The following is a 12343-nucleotide window of genomic DNA, read 5'->3' as shown; positions in this document are numbered from 1 at the left end:
GCGCTCAATAAATATGATTGATGATGATGATGATGATAGATGGAGAAGGAAATAGAACAGAATTACTCACAAAGTAATTTTTGATTAGCAAAGCTGAAGCTGAAGACCCTGATCCTAATGATCAGGAAACAGGAATTCCAGACAGTATGAGAAGCAGTGTGGCCTAGTGGAAAGAGCATGGGCCTACTAGTTAGACAACCTGGGTTCTAAACCCAGCTCTGACTTAGCTTGCTATGTGACCTTGGACAAGTTATTTAACTTTTCTGTGCCACATTTCCTGAAGTGTAAAATGGAGATTAAATCAACTCCCTCCTACTTAGACTGTAAACCCCATGTGGAACAGCCCCTTTGTCCAACCTGATAAACTTGTGTCAATACCAGCACTTAGAACAGTGATTAGTCTTCTAGTACTATAATGCACTAGAATCACTGAAGTATAATTCTGTACTAATACTAGTACAGTGGTCTGGGACAGATCCTGGAGAGTAGAGGGGTGCTGGACTAGAGACACACTAGTAGAGAGTGACCTCCCAGCTGGAATCATGTATTATATTAATCATTAGTACATAATAAGTACTTAACAAATACCTGTTCCCCCTCAAAAATACCCAAACCCCCTCTGTCCCCCCCAAAAGATGGGTTTATTGTTGGCTCAATACACAGAGCACAACCCTGGAAATAAAGAGAGCTGAACTGAGTAACAGCATGGCTTAATAATAATAATAATAATAATAATAATAATAATAATAATAATGGCATTTATTAAGTGCTTACTATGTGCAAATCGCTGTTCTAAGGGCTTAGTGGATAGAGCATGGTCCTGGGCATCAGAAGGTCCCTGCTGATAGCTCACATCCTCCAAGGGGGCCTTCCCAGACTAAGCCCCCCTTTTCCTCCACTCCCCCTCTCCTCCCCATTGTCTCGACCCGTTCCCTCTACTCTACCCCTATTCCCTGCCCCACAGCACTTGTGTGTATATGTACATATTCATAATTATATATTTATTAATGATATTTATATATCCATAATTCTATGTATTTTTAATGATACTACTGATAATAATAATGATGATATTTGGTAAGTGCTTACTATGTGCCAAGCACTGTTCTAAGCCCTGGGGTAGTTACAAGGTAATCAGGTTGTCCCACGTGGGGCTAATAGTCTTAATCTCCATTTTACTGATGAAGTCACTGAGGCACAGAGAAATTAAGAGACTTGCCCCAAGTCACATAGCTGATAAGTGGTGGAGCCAGGATTAGAACTCACAACCTCTGATTCCCAAGCCCGTGCACTTTCCACTAAGCCACGCTGCTTCTACACCTGTTTCCTTGTTTTGATGTCTGTTTCCCCACTTCTAGACTGTGAGCCCATTGTGGGCAGGGACTGTCTCTATTTGTTGCTGAATTGTACTTCCCAAGTGCTTAGTTAGGTGCTCTGCACACAGTAAGTGCTCAATAAATGCGATTGAATGAATTAATGAAGGTCATGGGTTCTAATTCTGCTCTGCCACTTGTCTGCTGTATGTCCTTGGGCAAGTCACTCACTTCTCTGTACCTCAGTTACCTCATCTGAAAATTGGTGATTAAGTCTGTGAGCCCGATGTGGGACAGGGACGGTGTCCAACCCGACTTGCTTGTATTCACTCAGGTGCTTGGTAAAGTGCCCAGCATATAGTAAGTGCTTACCAAATACCACAACGATCATTATTATTAGTCCCATCTTGGCAAATAGGGGAATGCCTGCTGGGGCTGGCCATCAGTGATGAAGTTTTCTGAGGAAAGACCACCTGGGACATTCTGTGAGATGGACAGGCACAATAGGAATCCTGAAAAATGGCAAGACAATATGGGTAGAGAAGACTGAAGCATCAACGCAGCCTGCTATGTTAAGGTGCTGCAATAGAGGAGTGGTGTTACGCTGCGGTCACTTTGGCCATAAGTGGGTCATGTATGTTAAAGCCTCTATGTGCACTTCACGTGGTGCTGCATCCCTGCCTTCCTAATTGCTCATTGCCATTCATGCCCCAGTAGGAACATGAGACCAAAAATTAATTACTAGAGTAGGTTTTCAGTCTCCCGCTCTAGACTGTAAGCTCACTGTGGGCAGGGAATGTGTGAGTTATATTGTTGTGTTGTACTCTCCCAAGTGCTTAGTACAGTGCTCTGCACACAGTAAGCGTTCAATAACTATGATTGATTGATTTCAGTCCTCAGGACTCAGGACTGAGGATTGTGTATCACTCTTGATAGGGGACTCCATGATAGTGAAGAGCTATGACATCACCAGTGGTTTAGGACAGATCCTGGAAAGTTGAGGGGTGCGGGACTAGAGACACACTAACAGAGAGTGACCTAGCTGGAATCACTTGTTCAATCATATTTATTGAGTGCTTACTGTGTGCAAAGCACTGTACTGACAGCTTGGAAGAATACACTATAACCATAAACGGACATATTTTCTGGCCACAACGAGCTCACAGTCTAAAGGGAGCCACAGGTGCCAAGCATAAGGTGTGTCATTTCTGTCTCTTGAAACTGTGAAACTTTCAAAACCTCCCTTAAGGGAAACTAGAGAGGTGCCAGAAGGTTAACTTATTGTGACTTTCCAAAACTGGTTTTAGAATAAACTCAATTTAACATTTGGTTTGGTATTTCCCTGGTTGACATATTTTTAATCATAACTAAAAGATCTCCAGATTACTATTTTGAAAACAAACGCTAAACCTGAAAGAAATAATAGCGAACCCCAGAACAGCCTGAAGAAGAAGCCTGCCATTGCTTAAATTAGAAGCACTTGTAGAACCATGGTCCAAAATAGTAATAACTCTACAAAAGTGTTTTAATTGCAAACAAGTAAATAGGATTCAGCTGCAGTTCTTTAGATTATGAAAAATCATATGGTTTCTATTTCATCACCTCTCTTAATCTTAATTGTTGATTACCAACTGAGCCAATCTTTTGTTATTCACACTTAGGAGGAAAAAAGAACCACGACAGTAAGAAATATTTTGGATTTCAGGGAACATAAGGCCCCTGAATGGTTCTCATATTTCAACTTATGATATGTAATGTACCCGAGATAGAACAATCATTTGTCTGGGATTGTGAGATGCTTTCTTATTCTTTTACGGAAGTATAAGTAGTCAGGGTATGTTTAAGTCCCCCTTATATTGTTATCAGTCTCCGGGATCTTCTACCCTTTGTTGTAAATAGTATGTCTCTAAGAAGTTATATGGAAAATTGAGGTAAGAAAGCACCCTTTGGCCTCAAATATCTAAATATTTTTTCAGCAATGATTGTGGCATTTGTTACGTGCTTACTGTATGCCAGGCACAGTACTGTGCACTGAGATGGATACAAACAAATTAGTTTGGACAAATTCCGTGTCCCACATGGGTCTCACAGTCTTAATTCTCATTTTACAGATGAGGTAACTGAGGCACAGGGAAGTTAAGTGACTTGCCCAAGGTCACACAGCAGACAAGTGGCAGACCTGGGGTTGGAACCAAGGTCTTTCTGACTTGCAGGCCCATGCTCTTTCCACTAGATCACATTGTTTTTCTAAATATCAGCAAAAATCCAGTTAGTTGGCCAAAGAAGGAATGTCCGGATAATTGAAACCAAAGTGACTGTTTTGCTTCAGTTATCTAGATATTTGGCCTTAAGTGATCCTTCTATCATCATCAACGGTATATATTGAGCACTTACTATGTGCAAGCACTGTACAAACAGAGTTGGTTGTCACATTCCTTGCCCACTGTGGTACTTTTCAAAAAGACACTCAGTTTTACTGGTCTGCTTCTTTGGCCTATTTGCAATATAAAACACCCAATCCCTGCCCATACCCTTGCTGGCTGAACACAGTTCTAGATTGGAAAAAGTTAAAAAAAAGTTTTCTATGGAACTAGCAAAATCAAGATTTGCGCTGCTTCTATTACTTTTTGCCATAATTCAACATGAAAGGACGACCACATAGATGGAATGGGATTGGTGAGAGACGGCATACTTTAGTCACCTTCCGATGGGCTCTGGAATCTACCCAATTCTCAGTTGATATCTTGGGGTGGTCACAGATATTCTTCCCTCCCCAGTCCTACCTCTAGTTTGCTTGGACTCTGAGAACTTTTCTAAGGTCACCTGGAGAGGAACCACAGACTGGGATGAGGAAGCAACAAAGCCTTAAATGCTCTCAGTCCTTTGAGGCGAAGTGCAGAGGCAGGTTTGGGGACATCCCTGGGGAGACAAAGACCACCCCCACAAATACTGCTTTAGTCAGAAAAGGGAAATCTCTGACAATATTAGTCAGGGCCGGCTTCAGCCATCAGCTATCCTGATGCAAGGATTGAAAATATCACCCCGCGACACGAGGCATGAGGGAATCACACTGTGCCATGCGCAGATTACAAAGGAATGATATCATATTCAATATTTCATGGAGGAGCGTTTCTGTAGCTGTGGTTTCTACTGTCGACTTGCCTTCCGCAATTTCAATCGTATTTATTGAGCGCTTACTGTGTGCAGAGCACTGTACTAAGCGCTTGGGAAGTACAAGTTGGCAACAATTGCCAGGAGGATCCTAATTGTTGCGGGCAGTAGCTTCCTAGTCCTGAACTCAACAGGTTTGGAGTGGTTAACCCTTCCCTGCCCCTTTGGATGTTGCCCCACCTTCGTTTTGTCTTGTCTTATGCCGTCAAGTCATTTCCAACCCATAGTGACACCATGGATACATCTCTCCCAGAACGCCCCACTCTCCATCTGCAATCATTCTGTTAGTGGATCCATAGAGTTTTCTTGGTAAAAATACAGAAGTGGTTTACCACTGCCTTCTTCCGTGCAGTAAACTTGAGTCTCCACCCTTGACTCTCTCCTGTGCCACTGCTGCTCAGCATGGGTGAGTTTTGACTTGTAGCAGATTGCCTTCCACTTGCTAGCCACTACCCAAGCTAGGAATGGAATGGGTTTGCCTCTGCTTGACTTTCCCTTTCATAGCTGAGATTGGTAGAGTACTGGAAACTCTCCAGGTGAGACCCTGAGAGGGGCCCACCTTTGCAGTCATCCAAAAACCATGTCTCTTCCAAGAGGCCTTTCCTGCCTAAGCCCTCATTTCTCCTACCTGCCCCCACCTCTGCATTTCCTGTCATTCGATTTGTACCCCTTAAGCACTTGATATTCCCCCCTCCTTCAGATCCAATACATACCTTTAATAAATTGATCAATCACTAAATCAGTCATATTTATTAAGTTTTTACTGTATGCAGAGCACTACACTAAGCACTTGGGAGCGTACAATGTAATAGAGTTGGTAGATGTGTTCCCTGACCAACACAAGCTTATAGTCTGGAGGTGGAGATGGGCATTAATATAAATAAAAGATTACAGATATGTACATAAGTGTTGTAGGGCTGGGAGGGTGAATAAAGGGAGCAACTCCAAGTGCAAGAGTGATGCAGAAGGGAGTGGAAGAAGAGGAAATGAGGGCTTAGTCAGGGTAGGCCTCTTGGAGGAGTTATGCCTTCAAAAAGGAAAATCTTTGCACTCTGAATCTGTAATTTATCTTGATGTCCCACGCTAGGCTACAAATTCCTTGTGGGTAGACATCGTGTCTATCAACTCTGTTGTACAGTACTTTCCCAAATGTTTAATACAGTGCTCTGCACACATGGATGGGTTGGTTAATCGATTGGTGAAGTCTAGGTAACAAGGGGGATGCCCTTCCTCCAACTATGTTGATTGGTTAGGTAGGAGTTCCCTTCTGGTGGTATTATAGTGAGCACCCCTGCAGGAGCCAGATCCACAGACTGTGGCTATGTATAGTTCCCTCACAGCGGCATCAATTTGCATCGCTCTGGGTTTGTCTCTTTGCCCACCCTTTTCAATCTGTGACTGCCTCAATTCCTCTTCTCCTTCTATATACCTCTTTGTGTCTCAATGAATCACTTTTGGCATCTGTCTCTTCCTCTCTCAAACTGAAAAGGAAAAATAAAGAAAGAAAGAGAGAGGCGGGGGGGGGGAGTCTGGCCAGAAGGGGATATGGGATGTATGATGAGAGATATACTCCCAAGCCAATCCAGAACCTCTCTTTTACCTCCAATAATAGTCAGTCAATCATATTCAATCAATCAATCAATCAATTGTATTTATTGAGCACTTACTGTGTGCAGAGCACTGTACTAAGCACTTGGGAAGTACAAGTTGGCAACATATTCATTGAGTGTTTACTGTGAGCTGAACGCTGTGCTAAGCATTTGGGAGAGTTCACTATAACACTACAGAAGAAACATTCCCTGCTCACAAATAATTGTGGTATTGGTTAATGCTTACTATGTGTCAAGCACTGTACTAAGTGCTGGGGTAGATACAAGGTAATTGGGTTGGACACAGTGCCTTTCCCACATAGGACTCACAGTCTTAATCCCCATTTTACAGATAAGGTAATGGAGGCCCAGAGGACTGAAGCGATTTGCCCAAGGTCACGCAATGGACAAATCTCAGAGCCGAGATTAGAACCTGAGTCTTTCATTCATTCATTTCATTCATTCAATAGTACTTATTGAGCACTTACTGTGTGCAGAGCACTGTACTAAGTGCTTGGGAAGTAGAAGTCGGCACACATATAGAGATGGTCCCTACCCAACAACGGGCTCACAGTCTAGAAGGGAGAGACAGACAACAAAACAAAGCATGTAGACAGGTGTCAAAATCGTCAGAATAAATGGAATTATAGCTGGGAGTCCTTCTGCTTCCCAGGCCTGTGTTTTTTTTGTGTTTTTTTTAATGGCATTTATTAAGTGCTTACTACGTGCAAAGTACTGTTCTAAGCACTGGGGGGATACAAGGTGATCAGGTTGTCCCACGGGGGGCTCACAGTCTTAATCCCCATTTTACAGATGAGGTAACTGAGGCTCAGAGAAGTTAAGTGACTTGCCCAGTGTCACACAGCAGACATGTGGTGGAGCGGGATTCGAACCCATGACCTCTGACTCCAAAGCCCGTGCTCTTTCCACTGAGCCACGCTGCTTCTTTATAATGATGGCATTTGTTAAGCGCTTACTATGTGCAGAGCACTGTTCTAAGCACTGGGGGGGGATACAAGGTGATCAAGTTGTCCCACGTGGGGCTCACAGTCTTAATCCCCGTTTTACAGATGAGGTAACTGAGGCTCAGAGAAGTTAAGTGACTTGCCCAAGGTCACACAGCAGACGTGGTGGAGTTGGGATTCGAACCCATGACCTCTGGCTCCAAAGCCTGGGCTCTTTCCACTGAGCCAGACTGCTTCTCTTCTGTGTTCTATCCAGATGAGACACTCTGCACCGCCTGGGCCCTCAGCAGGTGCTAGGAGGAGACTGAAGGAAGGGGCCGCTCCTCTTCTATGCCTCAGTGTCCATTTCTATTCTCTGTGGCACAGATGCCCCTGGATTCCTTCCTGCTTCTCAGGGTGCCCCGAATGGCTGGTCCTCTGGACTCTCACAGTATTCCCTCTGAGCTCCAGCTGTGGAGAAGGGTCAGAAGGTGAAGGGGTGGGTGCAGGACCTAAACAACTTCCACTGCCACTGGCATGACCTTACTCTGCCCTAAATGCCTTGAAGCAGCGTGGCTCAGTGGAAAGAGCATGGGCTTTGGAGTCAGAGGTCATGGGTTCAAATCCCAGCTTCTCCACTTGTCAGCTGTGTGACTGGGGGCAAGTCACTTAACTTCTCTGGGCCTCAGTTACCTCATCTGTAAAATGCAGATGAAGACTGTGAGTCCCCCGTGGGACAACCTGATCACCTTGTAACCTCCCCAGCGCTTAGAACAGTGCTTTGCATATAGTAAGCGCTTAAGAAATGCCATTATTATTATTATTATTATTATTATAAGTGCCAACCACCTACTCCTCACAGTCACTAGGGCTATCTGCCAAGGCTGCTGCCTTAAGACTGCAGGCTTCTTGAAGGCAGTGAAGTGCGTTGAAATCTCCTAAGCACTTAGGTAAGTGTTCATTCATTCATTCATTCAATCGTATTTATTGAGCGCTTACTGTGTGCAAAGCACTGTACTAAGCGCTTGGGAAATACAAGTCTTCAACATATAGAGAAGACTATAGAAGACTATAGAAGACTATAGAGGGGCCCAGACTGAGCCCCTTCCTTTCTCTCCCCCTCGTCCCCATCTCCATCCCCCCATCTTACCTCCCTCCCTTCCCCACAGCACCTGTATATATGTATATATGTTTGTACATATTTTTTTTACTCATTTATTTATTTATTTAATTTATTTGTACATATCTATTCTATTTATTTTATTTTGTTAGTATGTTTGGTTTTGTTCTCTGTCTCCCCCTTTTAGACTGTGAGCCCACTGTTGGGTAGTGACTGTCTCTATATGTTGCCAATTTGTACTTCCCAAGCGCTTAGTGCAGTGCTCTGCACATAGTAAGTGCTCAATAAATACGATTGATGATGATGATAGAGACAGTCCCTACCCAAAAATGGGTTCACAGGCCTTGTGTATATCTCACACCCACTTCTCCAACCTCATACCCTTTAATGCTTTTACCACCCCCCTCCACAACTTTAGAGGGCCAGAGGAAAACTGAGGAAGTTGAGGCACAGAGAAGTTAAGTGTTTTGCCCAAGGTCACACAGCAGGGAAGTGGAAGAGCCAGCATTAGAACCCAGGTCCCCTGAATCTCAGGCCCAGGCTCTTTCCTGCTCTGCACACAGTAAGACCTCAATTAATATGATTGAATGAATTTCCGAAACCAGACCACTTAGACCATTGAACTGTTTCAAATTTTGAAACAGGAAATCTAATATTTAGGATGAAAAATATATGTGTATTTTACTACACTCTCCAGTGAATTCACAGATTTATTAGTTGAATTATCATGTGTGATATGAAATCAAAGAATTAGTTCCACCTAGGTTGGATAACAAAGATATATTTTAAATTTTTAAAACAGTAATGTCCGTCTGTAGCAATCATGCAATGCGATTGAAAGTCCTGGTAAGGAACACTCAGGGTTCCATTGATAAATGGGTGTGCTTTTCATGAAAATCGTATGGAGAAATATTGACATGTGCCTGGTGTTTATAAAATTGAATTCTGAATAAATTGTCCTGATCCAATGCAATACTAATCTCCAAAATTTGATCTTGTAGAGCTACATAAATTGAGGGGGTGGGTCAAGCTAAAAAGGAGAAAAAAAAAATGACTTGTGAATGAAAACCAGCTCATCTGAAAGTCAAAGTAGCTTATGTGAAGACCTAGAGCTACTTATACCTGTTCTCATTAGCCCTGCCATCCTAGCAGAGAAGTTTTAGCTTTAAATTTGAAACCCTGTCCACAGTTTCCCCACCTTAAATAAAACAGTTTTGTTTCCCATCTGGCAATAAAACCTGATTTCTCTCCTCATGTTACATAAGAAGTATGCATATTATGTGATTGAGTCAAGCACAGTTCTCAACCTCAGTTGTGTTTGATGTTCTGATTTTCAGAGTGACAGTATGCAGAGCCAATGATGCAATCACTGTCCCCTGTTCCATATTCAGTTCTTCTGATTTAAAGCTTCCTACAATAAATAACACAATGGAGAGACCAAATTATATTTTCACTGACCTTAGACATCTCTAGTTAAGTGCACTAGGGCTATTTGTTGGGATGAAAATAAATGTCATTGTGATCTAACATTTCTCTAGGTCTTATTAGTGTTGATTCTCTGCCTTTGGTGATCCTTTCTCAGTTTTCCGGTGTGAATGTCTTTACATTTTTAAAGTTCACAATACTGTCTGCACATAGCAGTAGTGTGAAGCCCCATCATCTCTCAATCTTTCACCACCTCCCTACACCCAGCTTTTGGGCATTTAAAAGTGCAATGCCCTGAGGCAGGAAGGCTAGGGGATGCATTTAGCCACATACCCTTTAAGCATTTTGATACTCACCCCAGCCTCACAACACTTATGTAAATATCCTTATACTCTACTCTTTCCCCTCTTTCTAATTCATTTAATGACTGTCTTCCCTATACTCTATAAGCCCTTTGTGAGCAGGCATTGTCTCCCCCTACTCTTTTAGACTGTGAGCCCACTGTTGGGTAGGGACTGTCTCTATATGTTGCCAATTTGTAGTCCTAAGCACTTAGTACAGTGCTCTGCACATAGTAAGCGCTCAATAAATACGATTGATTGATTGATTGATTGATTTTGTGCTGTGTTTTCCCAAGCTCAGTACAGTGCTCTGCACACAGTAAAGAGAAGCAGCTTGGCTCAGTGGAAAGAGCCCAAGCTTGGGAGTCAGAGATCATGGATTTGATTCCCCGCTCCACAACCTGTCAGCTGTGTGACCTTGGGCAAGTCACTTAACTTCTCCGTGCCTCAGTTACCTCATCTGTTAAATGGGGATTAAGACTGTGAGCCCCAGGTGGGACAACCTGATCACGTTGCATCCCCCCAGTGCTTAGAACAGTGCTTCGCCCATAGTAAGCACTTAGCAAATACCATGATTATTATTATTATTATTAAATGCTCAATAAATTATATTGATTGATTAACTGATTGATTGATGTGCCCCCAGACAACTCTGAACAGATGCGTCCCTCCTACATCCAGCCCCGTTCCCGTTTTCAGCTCTGTGCCTGGGTTGGCATTCAAGTGCCAATCCCATTGCCACACTTTTCTAGCTATTGTTCACATTTGTGCCAGATATATTCATTTCATAATAGTCATCACTGAGTCATTCCTCCCATTGGAGATAGGGATATCACAGATCTCATTTATCTGTGAATAATCCAAAAATGTAATTAGAATCACCGTGTCATCCTCCACAAAGAGTAATAGACAGACATGAGTTAACCGTTCTAAATTTTGTCTGCTTTTCCTCTGCCTGTGAACCTTCATCGCCATGGACAAAAATGGAGGGGCCAGGTGAGAGAAGTCAGAGAAGGGAAGGACCTGGAAAATTCCCTGAGGAATAATCTAAAATAGCCATTTTAGAAGGAATGACATTGATAGGTTATAGATAAAATAATTCATTTAGAAACGTCTGAGATCTAGTCTATTGCTTAGCCTACTGAGCCATTTTATGTGACAATCATTTGTAAAAATTCAGCAGTGACACTAATAGAAGGAGTCCGTGTGGGTGAACAGGAATGTTCTTGAAACTCTTTTAAACGAGTTTTTGCAATAATCCCATGATATAGAACCATCCTACTTTCAGGGGGAAAAGTACCATTCTATCCTTACTAGTGAAAGACATGTGGGTTGATGACGTGCTTTACTGATATCCAAGCCATTTTTCAGATCTTTCATGAAAATATTATTTAATGCATAGTAAATAAATTTGATAACTGAGTGCATTTACATATTGTCACATAATGGGATTCTCATTACTTTGGAAATGCTTGCTGAAGAGTTTGGTCATCTGAGCATCTCCAAGTTGATCCTATTTAGTTAATTTATTGCTCATTTTCTCTAAGAACATATATTCAGATGGAAATCTAAGATTTAGCTCCAAAGCAAATACAATTCTGCCTTAACAGGTATATTAACAAAAAGAGGTAGAAATTGGACCTGCATTTCTGTTAACCCTAGGTTGATATTATCCAAGGTAGATATGGGATTAAAAACTCTGCCCGGGATGCAGTCGAGTCTTGGGTAGGTTCCAGTGACCATGGCTGAAACAGATTCCCAAAGAGACAAGATTCAAGTTGAGATAATAATTAATAATAATAATGATGGCATTTGTTAATGCTATGTGCCAGGCACTGTACTAAGCGCTGGGATGGATATAAAAAAATTGGTTTGGACACAGTCCCTTGTCCCATGTGGGGCTCACATTCTCAATCCCCATTTTACAGATGAGGTAACTGAGGCACAGGGAAGTAACCTCATCAGAGAAGCAGTGTGGCTCAGTGGAAAGAGCATGGGCTTTGGAGTCAGAGGTCATGGGTTCAAATCCCAACTCTGCCAATTGTCAGCTGTGTGACTTTGGGCAGGTCACTTCACTTCCCTGTGCCTCAGTTACCCCATCTGTAAAATGGGGATGAAGACTGTGAGCCCCCTGTGGGACAACCTGATCACCTTGTAACCTCCCCAGCACTTAGAACAGTGCTTTGCACATAGTAAGCGCTTAATAAATGTCATTATTATTATTATTATTATTGTTGTGAGTTACCCAAGGTCACACATCAGACAAGTGGCAGAGCCAGGATTAGAACCCATGACCTTCTCACTCCCAGACCATGCTCTATCCACTACACCATGCTGCTTCTAGATCGGAAAACATTCAACAGAAAGTCAAGGTTTGAAGGTAATACTTATATATTGTTGAGCCACTGAGGTTCAAGGCCATCAGGACCAAGTGGAAGAT

At 42.6% G+C, this 12343-nt stretch overlaps 1 non-coding gene across 1 annotated transcript; it reads right to left on the bottom strand.

Moving 5' to 3' along the window:
• Positions 1–4900: 4900 nt before the first annotated feature.
• Positions 4901–5038, bottom strand: LOC119933625. The gene has a single exon (XR_005452581.1). It is a non-coding gene; the product is annotated as a small nucleolar RNA SNORA7 (small nucleolar RNA).
• Between the last annotated feature and the right edge of the window lie 7305 nt (positions 5039–12343).

The sequence above is a fragment of the Tachyglossus aculeatus genome, chromosome 1 (assembly GCF_015852505.1).
Source record: "Tachyglossus aculeatus isolate mTacAcu1 chromosome 1, mTacAcu1.pri, whole genome shotgun sequence".
NCBI classification, from domain to species: Eukaryota; Metazoa; Chordata; class Mammalia; order Monotremata; family Tachyglossidae; genus Tachyglossus; species Tachyglossus aculeatus.
This window is presented reverse-complemented; position numbering and strand designations above follow the sequence as displayed.